General features: G+C 35.0%; 1 protein-coding gene across 7 annotated transcripts in view; it reads left to right on the forward strand.

Moving 5' to 3' along the window:
• CAH3 (Carbonic anhydrase 3) overlaps window positions 1-13,047 on the forward strand; it is a 107,022-nt gene that overhangs the window by 822 nt on the left and 93,153 nt on the right. The gene's annotated exons all lie outside the window — the stretch shown is intronic.

The following is a 13,047-nucleotide window of genomic DNA, read 5'->3' on the forward strand; positions in this document are numbered from 1 at the left end:
TGCCGGATATAGATTCGGTACGTTCCGGTAACAAGCACGATTAAGGTACAAGTCCCCCCAGCGGGTTAGGGGTTTTAGAATATACCCGCGGTAGGTATGCCTGCCGTAAGAGGCGACTAAAAAACCAAATTGATTCAAGGGGCTGTGTAGCGCAACTCTATCAACGGGTTTGCCAGCGCAATACCTATATACATAGTTTCTCCAACCCAATTGTCAATCTCACGTACCCGTGGCGAATTCTGTTTCATTAACAGCCGAGGCTCTGCCGACCCCGAACTCCTGATGTATTTAGTGGGAGGGAGGGCGGTAAGTTCTAGAAGGTTTCATGTGGTCATACCAAATCGTTCCCGAGATGGTTGGGCCAGGAGCTCACAAGCCGGCGTTTTGCTCAATTCTACAAATAGCGGAGTATGTACTACATAAACGAAGATTGAATAAATTAAAAGTGTTTTCAAGTATCACTAAAGAGCTCTTTGGTCAGAAATCACCCTGGGTTGTTATCTGTGCGACAAATATCGTTGAACAATAGATATTGTGCGGAAGTTGATGGTTTAACACAATGTTTGCTTCTATCATATACATATGTATGTAGTACTTGCTAATAAGATTGCAATTACTATCTCCTAGATCTCGCTCTTTGGTTAACAAATGTATCCAACACTTTCTTTAAATTTGATATTCAGCTTGTTTTCAGAGGTAGTGAAGAGAAAATGTATTTAACAACGGGTTTCAGATTAGAATGAAATTGAAAACAAGGTTCCCCGCGTTATTGGCGAGACTCCCCTTTACTTGCTTCCACTGAAGTTATAGTGTTGATTCATATCCCAGCTGCATAATGCACATGTCAAGACGGCCGCTTGATTCAGACAAGCATAAGGAGGCCCTAGGCATAATCCACATAGAATCGGTAAACGCCTTTGCCAGGACGCGCCCGGGGAACCCTGTTGTCAATATACTATAGCAAAAGGAGAAAGGTCACTACCAAGGGAGACACGCACCCTGACCCAACTTCGTTCTGGATACTGTACCAGGTTTAACTCTTACTTGTCCAGAATCAACCCCGACATACGTAATGTATGTCCTGCATGCGATGTGTCCCCACATGACATCAAACATCTTTTCAGTTGTAATGTGGAACCTACGCTTCTAACATCAATCTCCCTAACGTTCGCCCCTGTTCAAACTACCAGTTTCCTTGGACTTTCGTAAGTGAACTTTGATGACAATTTGTGAGTGGTCGTGTGCGTTGAATGGGGCGAATCACTATTAACACAACAACAACAACAAACCGTATTTTAACCACTGTGTTAATTTGGAAACACCTAATTGTTTTACAAAAAAAAAAAAAAAATGTTGACGGCAGTGCTTATTTAATTTCAATTGTGATTAGTCAGAAGGGCAATGATTAAGCACTAACAAATAGTGTGGCGAATGTTGATATCACTAGGCTGTTAGTAAATCAGCACGCAACAACAAAAATATTAAATCCAGCCACTCTGGTGTACATGAACACATAAATCATCATTTGTACACATACATAGATGGCGACGAAGAGATATCTCACACACATACACATGTAGTCATCAGCCGAAGTAGTTACTCACACATACACACACATATAACTATGAGAAACGCATAAACTACAAATATGCATGTATATCGCTGGCAACCAAGCAGGAGATTCTAGACGGTGAAACGTCTAGACCTTTTTAGAAATATGCTGACGAGGCAACAGAGAGTATAAAAGCAGCGCAAGCTGAGGAACGACTAATCAGTTTTGACTTAAAGACGCTATTGGCTGTGAAGTATAATTGTGAAGTACTACTCCCAAAGTTATCTAAATAAAGACCAATTTCTAGTACTGAATATTGGAGTGATTTATTCAACAGTTTAGCGATTCGAACGTTAGCAGAAGTTTGCATAATAATCAGAAATCCCCAGAATTCGTTACAATATTTATCAATTAAATTCGATCTTTATATAGCAATTTGCTGAATTTTTGTATCACAAAAATGTTATCGCAACTCCCGTAAATGGTTTTTGTTGACTTTAAATGGTAATTTATATTCAGCTTTGCCTATAACATATTCAGTTTAATAAATAAGAAAAAAATAAAATATTTAACATTTCCATAGGCAAAGAATGTAACTATCTGCTATATTCAAAATATGAATTCCTATATGGGTACAAGGGCAGGTGTCACAAATATACTAAACTCATCCTCATATTACATGATTTGAACATGCATTGTAAGCGAAAGTTCAACGTGATGTAAGCTCTACATTCCACACGGTCTGAGAACCTCTTTTTCAAGTTTTTGGTATGTGTTTTACACCGACTCCAAACGACATCAGGCAAATGAATTTTTGGAGGGAATATTTTCATGCGACTTTCTGGGCCTGCCGAACCACTGCCTATGAGTGACCCCCTGTTAAATAAAGTTTTGAAATCGGTTATTATCAATATGAATATAGGAATTTGAAATCAGATGGCGTCTTATTTTAAGTCGAAGCAATTTTATATGTGAACTTATATTAAGGTTGTACTATGGTACACCAATCCTTATTCAACCTCGTTATTAAAACAGCTTATGTAAGTCTGATTTTGGATAGGCTATATATAAGCCTTATATAAAAGGTCCTAATACAGCAAGTAGTTTCTTTTAATAAGGCCTTATGTAAGTAAACCTTACATTCGTTGGTCCATAAGCCTTATAATAACAACTTTCTATTCTACCTTATGGCTTATAATAAGTCCTTACTTAAGTTTTACTTTATATGAGTTATAAGCCTTGCACATAACGGTATCTTTCAAACAAATATTATGCCTGTTGACATAAGACCAGAAAAACAAGAAGTTATTCCATTCGTGTGGATGCGATTTGCAACGGGTCGAGTGCGTCGTTTTACGCAGCATATATGTATGTATGTATGATTGCATAGCTCATTTGTCTACATGTTGACTTAGAAACCCAGTTAAATGTTTCTGAAATCAAAAATTAAATTTCTCTTGGAAGCGGTTTCGAAGCAGGTGAAACAGCCAATCGAATCGAGTGGCAAACACGCGGAACGAAAATGATATTAGGTTGATGTTGCCTTTAGATAGTTACTACGCCTCGATTATCGCTAAATTAATAAATTAATTCGTTTGCAAACCTACAATGTTTTAAATATTCAAAGAAGCTGATCGTTATCAATCAAACAATTGATATAAAATTTTCGAAAACGAATGTTTTGTGAACAAAAAAATATTATTATTATTATTTATTTATTTGCATAATAAATACGAGTATATATACATTTGTATATATGTATATGAAAACAAGTAAGGAAGGCTAAGTTCGGGTGTAATCGAACATTACATACTTAGCTGCCAAATTACAGCTTGCAAAACTTTTAAATTACCTTCCTTTAAAAGTGGGCGTTGCCACGCCCATTGCCTCAATTTTACTAATTTTCTATTCTGCGTCATAAGGTCAACCCGCCTACCAAGTTTCATCGCTTTATCCGTCTTTGGTAATGAATTATCGCACTTTTTCGGTTTTTCGAAATTTCCGACATCGAAAAAGTGGGCGTGGATATAGTGCGATTTCGTCCATTTTAAATAGCGAAATGAAAATTTACTCAAGTTATCGTGTTTACGGACAGACGGACGGATGGACATGGCTAAATGAATTTCTTTTTTCGCCTAGATCATTTTGATATATAGAAATCTATATCTATCTTGATTAGTTTATGCCGTTACGGGGTACCGTTATGCGAACAAAATTAATATACTCTGTGAGCTCTTCTCAGCTGAGTATAAAAAAACATAACACTTCTATGCATGCACGTAATTAAATGTGACTGTTCAGTTCATAAAATAAACTACATAAATTATTATATACAGACGCGAACAGTAAAATAGCAGTGGTAATTTTTGCTAAATTTCCTAACTTAAGTTCTTTTTATTTATTGCTGACATTTGAAGATAAAACTTCTATGAATTTTGTAACTGAAACCAAAGAAATGCCAAAAGACAATGCAAGTTTTGCGAGACCTATTAGTTGTACTTTACTAAAAAAAATTTATTGGGCTAGATAATTATATTATTCAAAAAAAATTCAGAGAAATCCAATAAGAGTTCGAAATTTTCGTAAAAATTTCTCGGATTTTCGGATTTTTTCAAAAACCTTTTCCCAGATCCATCAGGAGTTCGGGGTCGACAGAGCCTCGGCTGTTAATTAAACAGGATTCGCCACGGGTAGGTGAGGTTGATAATTGGGTTGGAGAAGCTATATATTGCACTGGCAACACCTTGAGAGGGTTGCGCTACACAACCCCTTGAATCAATTTGGTATCTTAGTCGGCTCTTACGACAGGCATTCTTACCGCGGGTATATTCTAAGCCCCCTGACCCGCTGGGGCTCAAAATTTCCACTGCTATTTTTTTGTAGGAAAGGGTGGCAAAATAAAATTTACTTATTTTAAAAGTGAGTAAAAGAAAAACTTGTAAACATATCCGCAAACATGAAATACAAAAAAAAAAAAAAAAAATTCGGTAAATATGGTACTCTGCCTAAAATGTTTATATACGGTTTCAATGAGTTGTCCCATTTTTACTGAACCTTTTCTGTATTTCGTTTTTACTTTATTCACTCCTAAATATACCATTTTTTATTGCATCCGTTTTACATTTATTCTATTTTTGTATGCATTCATAATTCGTATTTAATTTCTTACTTTATTCGAAAAATGTTTTTAAAAATCACATGTTCAACTTACGTACACGACTTTCATATTGTTTTGAAATATTTGCCAAACTCAGATCAACAAGCACTGAAAATATATATTTGTTTTCAACCAAAGCTTAATTTAATTATACTTATATATCTACTAAAATCAATTATACTCATTAACATGTCACCACATATATGTACATATGTACATACAGTGGCGCAAAAAAAAAATGAAGTAATTAAACAATTATTGTAGAAGATGAACGGGGCATTATTATGTTACTCGATTACAAAGAATTTTTTTTCAGATATGACAAATATCTAATGTATGTAATTTCAGTTTTTTTTCATTGAAACTAGGCTAATCCTGTTCGTGCGAGTCATTGTAAGTCAGTGGTTTGTTAACCGCTGGGATCTAAAACTGCTGTAGCTGAGCAGGAAAACTCATCTGCTAAGGGAAATAAATACTGAATTAATATATATAAATATATGTAAATAAGTAATTAGTTGAAAGATGGATAAAGTTAATATATGCTGTATTCGCCAGTAAAAAAAAACGCTTATCATCACTTAGATAATAGCTATCATCCGGTGGCAAAATCCTGAGCCAGATAAATAATTTTGCATGTAAATGCAACAACAACGACTTGAGCCGGATAAATCCAGATAGAAGTCTGGTTCAATTTGTGAGCCAGATAATTTGTTAATTACTTCTTTTTAGGTTGGCAACGCGGCCTTTAATATACCTACTTTTTCAAAAATAGATGTCGCTGCTTAGCCTTTCGCCGTATGAGTTAAATGAAAAACAGCAGCGACATCTGCCTATCACATTTCACGTGTGCGAAAATTTCACGACATCTGCTTCTAAAGTCTCTCAATGATCCAGACCATTCCCGTGAGAATTGAGCGTGAGCCGGAGCTGTAAAACTCACTGAAAGACGGCAAATGTTTAACAGACCAATTTAGCGGCGATTATTGAAGACTCGCGGCAGTGGTTAAATAACCTGCTACAAAACGAGTTGTGCTTAATAGCGGAGACACGCACCTCTGCTGATCATAGTGTATAACCTATAGCTAAATCGGTTGCGATGAGTCGTGAACACACATACTTTTCGGTCATAGACGTGGATAATAGTGTAGAGATTAAATGGACGGACAAATTTCAGTTGCAAATGCATATATAATGCAAACTGAAGTTAAGCAGTTTTTTGCGAAACAATTTCATAAGTGTAGATAAATTTATGCACCTAGCAGTCCATATAAACTTTAAATGCATATGTATATACATTAGAGCGCGTAAAATTTTTTTTCCCTCCTGATGGATCTATAGCAAAAACGTAATCTGCGCATGATTATATACAGAAAAATTGCTGAAGACGATATATGATAGAAAAATTGCTGAAGACACCATAGCTCTAAGTCCGATTTCGAGTCCCCCACTTTTGCAAAATAGATATTTTGCCATATGAATGTAGGGTTTGGCCAAAATCTCTTCATAGCTTCTGATAGAATTATAGGAAAAATATCATATTGGGCTTACTTTAAAGGTATTTTACGTGCATTTCAGAATCTGTATTAAAATCTATAGTGTTTTTGAATTTTAGTATAAATTAGCCTAAAAGAACTTTTAACTACTATATTATCATTTTTAACAAATTTCTTATCGAAATTTTTTCTTTACAGCTAAAATAAGCTCCGAACGTTTCCAACAACTTTCACTCAGACAGTTTTTCGTTTTTCGAATTCGTTATAGTAGAAAAAAATGTTCAAAAAAACCTATATTTTCAAGTAATAAGCAAAAAAACACAATTTTTATAATTTTAAAGTAATTTATTTAAAAAATTATTTTTTTACTTAGAATTGACCATTTTAACGTATTTTTCAAAATAAAAGTAATGTTATGTTATTATTTTTTAAAATCTTTTTTGCTCTCCATTCGTGGCTGTTTAACACGACTTTCTGCTGTAACAGCCATAACACCTTCACGTTTTTATACTCGGCGTGCTTTGCACACAGAGTATATTAACTTTGATTGGATAACGATAGGTTGTGCAGGTATAAAGGAATCGAGATAGATATAGACTTCCATATATTAAAATCATCAGTATCGAAAAAAAATTTGATTGAGCCATGTCCCTCCGTTCGTCCGTCCGTCAACACGATAACTTGAGTAAATATTGAGATATCTTCACCACATTTGGTACACGACCTTATCTGGACGCAGAATATATTGGTATTGAAAATGAGCGAAATCGGATGATAACCACGCCCACTTTTTATATATATAACATTTTGGACAACACAAAAACCTGATTATTTAGTAAATAATATACCTAGAATGAAATTTGACACGTGGACTGATATTGATACTCTATATCGTTGCAAAAAAGAGGTTTATATCAATGGTATTTCATTTCCCAATTTGATTTATAACCATAACACTTTCGACCACACGCAAATAACTCATAGCGGCATAGTCATAGCGGCATAGATAAGTTATATTGAACCCAGCGGGGAGCCGTATCCGTGTACAGTTGTTTAACCCGTATGCGTCACACTGACCAGCTCACGTATCGATCAGCATGACTGATCGACACCGTCGGTTTGTCAATGTGACTGCCCAAATATTATTACATAGTTAGGTTATAAGAATATTTTGCTGACTTGATATATAGAAGTTATAGTGTAGTTATTCTTAGCGTGTAAGTATTGTATGTAAACATTGTATTAGTATTGTAAGTCATTTTACTATAAAAGAGAAAGCATTTGCTAATAAATAATAATCAGATTTCTGCGCTGAACATAAGCGCTCACCAAATCTATTTTGTTTTAATTATCATCGAACCTTTTATAGTGGCACCGCCCCTTTTATGACTAAAGGCTTGGTTTCCTCAAATAGCGGTGCCACTCTATTACGGCCGTTAATTATCACCCGCTTTACCTACCGTCAGCGGCACCGCTTTGTTGTAAAGTTGGTCCACCGTCGCAGCCAATGCATGCCAATCTGATTTCACCATTTTCCACATTTTTTGGGGTTTCTTTAGTTTTGTTTTTTATATGTATACGTTTTCTCAAAAATTTTAAAATAAAAACTGTTTTTTTATATGAGTTAACCGGGGATTGCCCGTATCGCCTTAAATGTATGAAAACATTTATTTCAAGCAATTTTTAATTTTATAATTTATTTAATAATTTGGGAAAAATTTAAACAACGTGACATCAGGACGGACAAGGCGACAGCTGTTTCGATTATACCTTGTAAATCTCTTCAAAGCCTTTCCTCCCGGGAGTGGGAGTCGAACCCGCACTCCTACGATAGTTGAAATGGTTATAAACGCATTCAGCTACGTCATGCCTTAGTTGTTGTAAAGTTTTTCCCAATTGCCTTCTTCGCACATATTATCTTCCACACATTACATAATTCGTATGTAGTTATGTGTTGAAGTTATGCCTGTTTGTAAGGCGGTTTTCAGAGAAACTGGTATTTGTTGTTGTTTTTGTTCTATTTTATAGAACTACAACGAATTAACCAAATGTTGTCTACTTATATGAGTTAACCGGGGATTGCCCGTATCGCTTTAAATGTATGAAAACATTTATTTCAAGCAATTTTTAATTTTATAATTTATTTAATAATTTGGGAAAAATTTAAACAACGTGACATCAAGACGGACAAGGCGACATCTGTTTCGATTATACCTTGTAAATCTCTTCAAAGCATTTTCTCCCGGGAGTGGGAGTCTAACCCGCACTCCTGCGATAGTTGAAATGGTTATAAACGCATTCAGCTACGTCATGCCTTAGTTGTTGTAAAATTTTTCCCAATTGCCTTCTTCGCATATATTATCTTCCGCACATTACATAATTCGTATGTAGTTATGTGTTGAAGTTATGCCTGTTTGTAAGGCGGTTTTCAGAGAAACTTGGTATTTGTTGTTGTTTCTGTTCTATTTTATAGAACTACAACGAATTAACCAAATGTTGTCTACTTATATGAGTTAACCGGGATTGCACGTATCACTTTAAATGTATGAAAACATTTATTTCAAGCAATTTTTAATTTTATAATTTATTTAATAATTTGGGAAAAATTTAAACAACGTGACATCAGGACGGACAAGGCGACAGCTGTTTCGATTATACCTTGTAAATCTCTTCAAAGCCCTTTCTACCGGGAGTGGGAGTCGAACCCGCATTCCTACGATAGTTGAAATGGTTATAAACGCATTCAGCTACGTCATGCCTTAGTTGTTGTAAAGTTTTTCCCAATTGCCTTCTTCGCATATATTATCTTCCACACATTACATAATTCGTATGTAGTTATGTGTTGAAGTTATGCCTGTTTGTAAGGCGGTTTTCAGAGAAACTGGTATTTGTTGTTGTTTTTGTTCTATTTTATAGAACTACAACGAATTAACCAAATGTTGTCTACTTATATGAGTTAACCGGGGATTGCCCGTATCGCTTTAAATGTATGAAAACATTTATTTCAAGCAATTTTTAATTTTATAATTTATTTAATAATTTGGGAAAAATTTAAACAACGTGACATCAGGACGGACAAGGCGACAGCTTCAAAGCCTTTTCTACCGGCAGTGGGAGTCGAACCCGCACTCCTACGATAGTTGAAATGGTTATAAACGCATTCAGCTACGTCATGCCTTAGTTGTTGTAAAGTTTTTGCCAATTGCCTTCTTCGCATATATTATCTTCCACACATTACATAATTCCTATGTAGTTATGTGTGGAAGTTATGCCTGTTTGTAAGGCGGTTTTCAGAGAAACTTGGTATTTGTTGTTGTTTTTGTTCTATTTTATAGAACTGCAACGAATTAACCAAATGTTGCCTACTTATATGAGTTAACCGGGATTGCCCGTATCGCTTTAAATGTGTGAAAACATTTATTTCAATTTTATAATTTACAACAACAATTACCAAGTTTCTCTGAAAACCGCCTTACAAACAGGCATAACTTCAACAGATAACTGCATACGAATTATGTAATGTGTGGAAGATAATATATGCGAAGAAGGCAATTGGGAAAAACTTTACAACAACTAAGGCATGACGTAGCTGAATGCGTTTATAACCATTTCAACTATCGTAGGAGTGCGGGTTCGACTCCGACTCCCGGGAGAAAAAGCTTTGAAGAGATTTACAAGGTATAATCGAAACAGCTGTCGCGTTGTCCATGACATCAGGACGGATGTTTCAATTTTTCCCAAATTATTAAAAAAACTGTTTTTGTTTTTATTAATTTATTCAAAGAAATCAAAAATTTGAGTAATTGTTCACCGCTTTGAGTGCGGCGGTGAGAAAAAACGGTGACGAGCGAGTTTGTACCGTCATGACGGCCGTAATATTTTTTGCCCTGCCGCTATATTACGTTACGGTGAACTTCACCGTCTTCTTAGTTTCCACGTAATAACTTTTACATTGCAAGATTTTTGACAATGTACTCTACCGCTATGTAACGGGCGCTATATAGCGGCAACGCTTTCGAGGAAACCAAGCCTTAACCAATTTTCTATGTTTCGGGAGCCATAACTCGAAGAAAAATTTACGTATCGTAACAAAATTGGGTACACATATTTTCCTTATAGCAGGAAATATTTCTAGTAAAAATGGATAAGATTGGTTAAGGACCCCACCCACTTTTATATAAATAACTTTTGAAAGGGTCGTAGGCAAAAATAATAAGTTAAGTCTTAGCGAAAAATAGTTCTGTATCAATCGTATTTTGTGCCATATAACAAGAAATGGGAAAAAATTCAAAGCTTGAAAAATGGGCGTGGCACTGCCCCTTTCTTACAATGCATTTCCCAACGTTTCTGGAGCCATAACTCGACGAAAAATTTGGTGCACATGTATGCCTTTTAACAGGAAATATTTTCAGTAAAAATGGACTAAATCGGTTAAATCGCCTTCTTTTATATAAAAGATTTTGTATAAGTGCGTAGATGCAGGTAATAAGCCATTTCTAGTAAAAGTTGGTAAATATCGTTAATAACCCTGCCCTTTTTATACTTTTTTTGTATATACTTACTTGTAAACAGTGGGGAAATCCCCATATCTAAGGAAAAATTCATTATTATTACCCGCTCAAGGTCATTGGTGTTAGCCTCTATATTTTTTTTGCTCCTTTTAAACGAAAATTAGTTCAGAATGGAACCATATGTATATGTATTATTGCGCAGCCTTGTAACACTATTAAGCACACGGTTCCATATGGTTCACATTGTTGTTGTATTTGCATGTTAAATCTCTATCCGTATCTGGTTCATGTGTCATTGGAACACGAGGAAAACAAACAACAACAGCATTTCAAGTGTACAGCTGGGTATGTAATATTCGGTTTCACCCGAACTTACACTTCCTTACTTGTTTTAATTTGTGTTTTGCATTTTCTTCTTCACCCAAATAAACATATCCAAGTAATTCAGCATTAGGCTCTTTTAGAACAACTAAATGGGGTTCTTTTACCATATTTGTATGAAATGTCTCATTAATGGAGAGCAAAAAAGAGTTTAAAAAATAATAACATAACATTACTTTTATTTTAAAAAATACGTTAAAATGGTAAATTCTAAGTAAAAAAATAATTTTTTAAATAAATTAGATTAAAAGTATAAAAATTGTGTTTTTTTGCTTATTACTTGAAAATATAGGTTTTTTTTGAACATTTTTTTTCTACTATAACGAATTCGAAAAAAGAAAAACAGTCTGAATGAAAGTTGTTGGAAATGTTCTGAGCTTATTTTAGCTGTAAAGAAAAAAATTTCCATAAGAAATTTGTTAAAAATGATAATATAGTAGTTAAAAGTTCGTAAAATACCTTTAAAGTAAGCCCAGTATGATATTTTTCCTATAATTCTAGCAGAAGCTATGAAGATGTTTTGGCCAAACCCTACATTCATATGGCAAAATATCTATTTTGCAAAAGTGGGGGACTCGAAATCGGACTTAGGGCTATGGTGTCTTCAGCAATTTTTCTTAGAATCATCTGTAGATTACGTGCTATACTCCTGATGAAAAAAAATCCATCCATACAATTTGACCCGCTCTAATATACATGTAAAAAAATACAGCTATAAAATTAATTTAATATGTTAATGAATACAATGAGTTGATTTTAAGAGCGGGGAGAACAGATCTTTTAATGCTAAAGAGCCAGTTCGAAATATCAAATCTCTAACAAATATCAAATCTAAAAACAGCGAAAGAGCTCATTTAGGAAATTTAATCATAAAAACCAACCAAGCATTTCTCTATGGACTTTTTGGACTGATTCTAACCGATCAATATGAACCTGGTAGCTCGGATTCCAAACTACTGAATCATATTCTAATATCAGCCTGGCTTATGTTGTAAGGAGAGCTTTAGTAAGGCACCAGTCGTTAAATTCTTTAGACCATCGCTTTACAAACGCCAGAACACCCCTAGTCTTATGGACAGTTGCAGTAATATGAAGGTTGAAGTTAAGTTTGCTGTCCAAAGTAAGGCCAATGTCTATAAAAGTATAAACCTGTTCAAGCTTAAAACTGTTAAAGGCCACTTGCAGTACTGCAAATTAATTTAACAAAAATGTATGGGCTTAACCCCCTTGCCGTTCTGCAAGTAGGCCTAAGAGTGTAGGAAGATGGCTGAAGTAATCTACGATAAAAGCGTAGCTGCCCTGAGGAAGTCCAGATGTTACACCAATGACATTGGACAACGCATTTTCAAAAAGTACTCTTTGAGTTCTGTCAAGAAGATAAGGCGATATCCATTGCGTGCAACTTGGTGTAAAACCGAATTTATCCAGTTCATGAATAAGTAACGAGTGACGCATTTTCTCAAACGCTTTACTAAAATATGTGTATACAACATTCGTTTACATATATTCTCGATAACCATTTGTGAAGTTTGTTGTGAATTCAAGCAAGTTCATAATTACAGATTTTTCCTTGCGAATTCCGTGTTGGCGACTAGCAATTGATATAGAGATCGAAAGAGTGAGCTGGTTGGTAACAATAAAATAAAAATAAAAACAAGGCGCGGTAACCTCCGAAGAGATTTAAGGCCGAGCTTCTCCTTCAATTTGTGCCGTGATCCTATTAATTTTTCCTACAATTTGGCGGGACGGGACCCACGTGTTTTACGCCGACTCCGAGCGGCTTCTTCGAAACAGGCGCGTTTTCACTGAGAAGCTTTTCATGGCAGGCAGAAATACACTCGGAATATTTCTTAAAAAATTTTCATTGTGAGTAACCGCTTTCTCAACTATTTTCCTAACCAGTGTATGTATAAGACTATTTAAGAATAGTTCTAAGAGAGTTCTCGTTAGAAT

This window comes from Eurosta solidaginis, chromosome 4 (assembly GCF_040869045.1).
Source record: "Eurosta solidaginis isolate ZX-2024a chromosome 4, ASM4086904v1, whole genome shotgun sequence".
Classification (NCBI taxonomy): domain Eukaryota; kingdom Metazoa; phylum Arthropoda; class Insecta; order Diptera; family Tephritidae; genus Eurosta; species Eurosta solidaginis.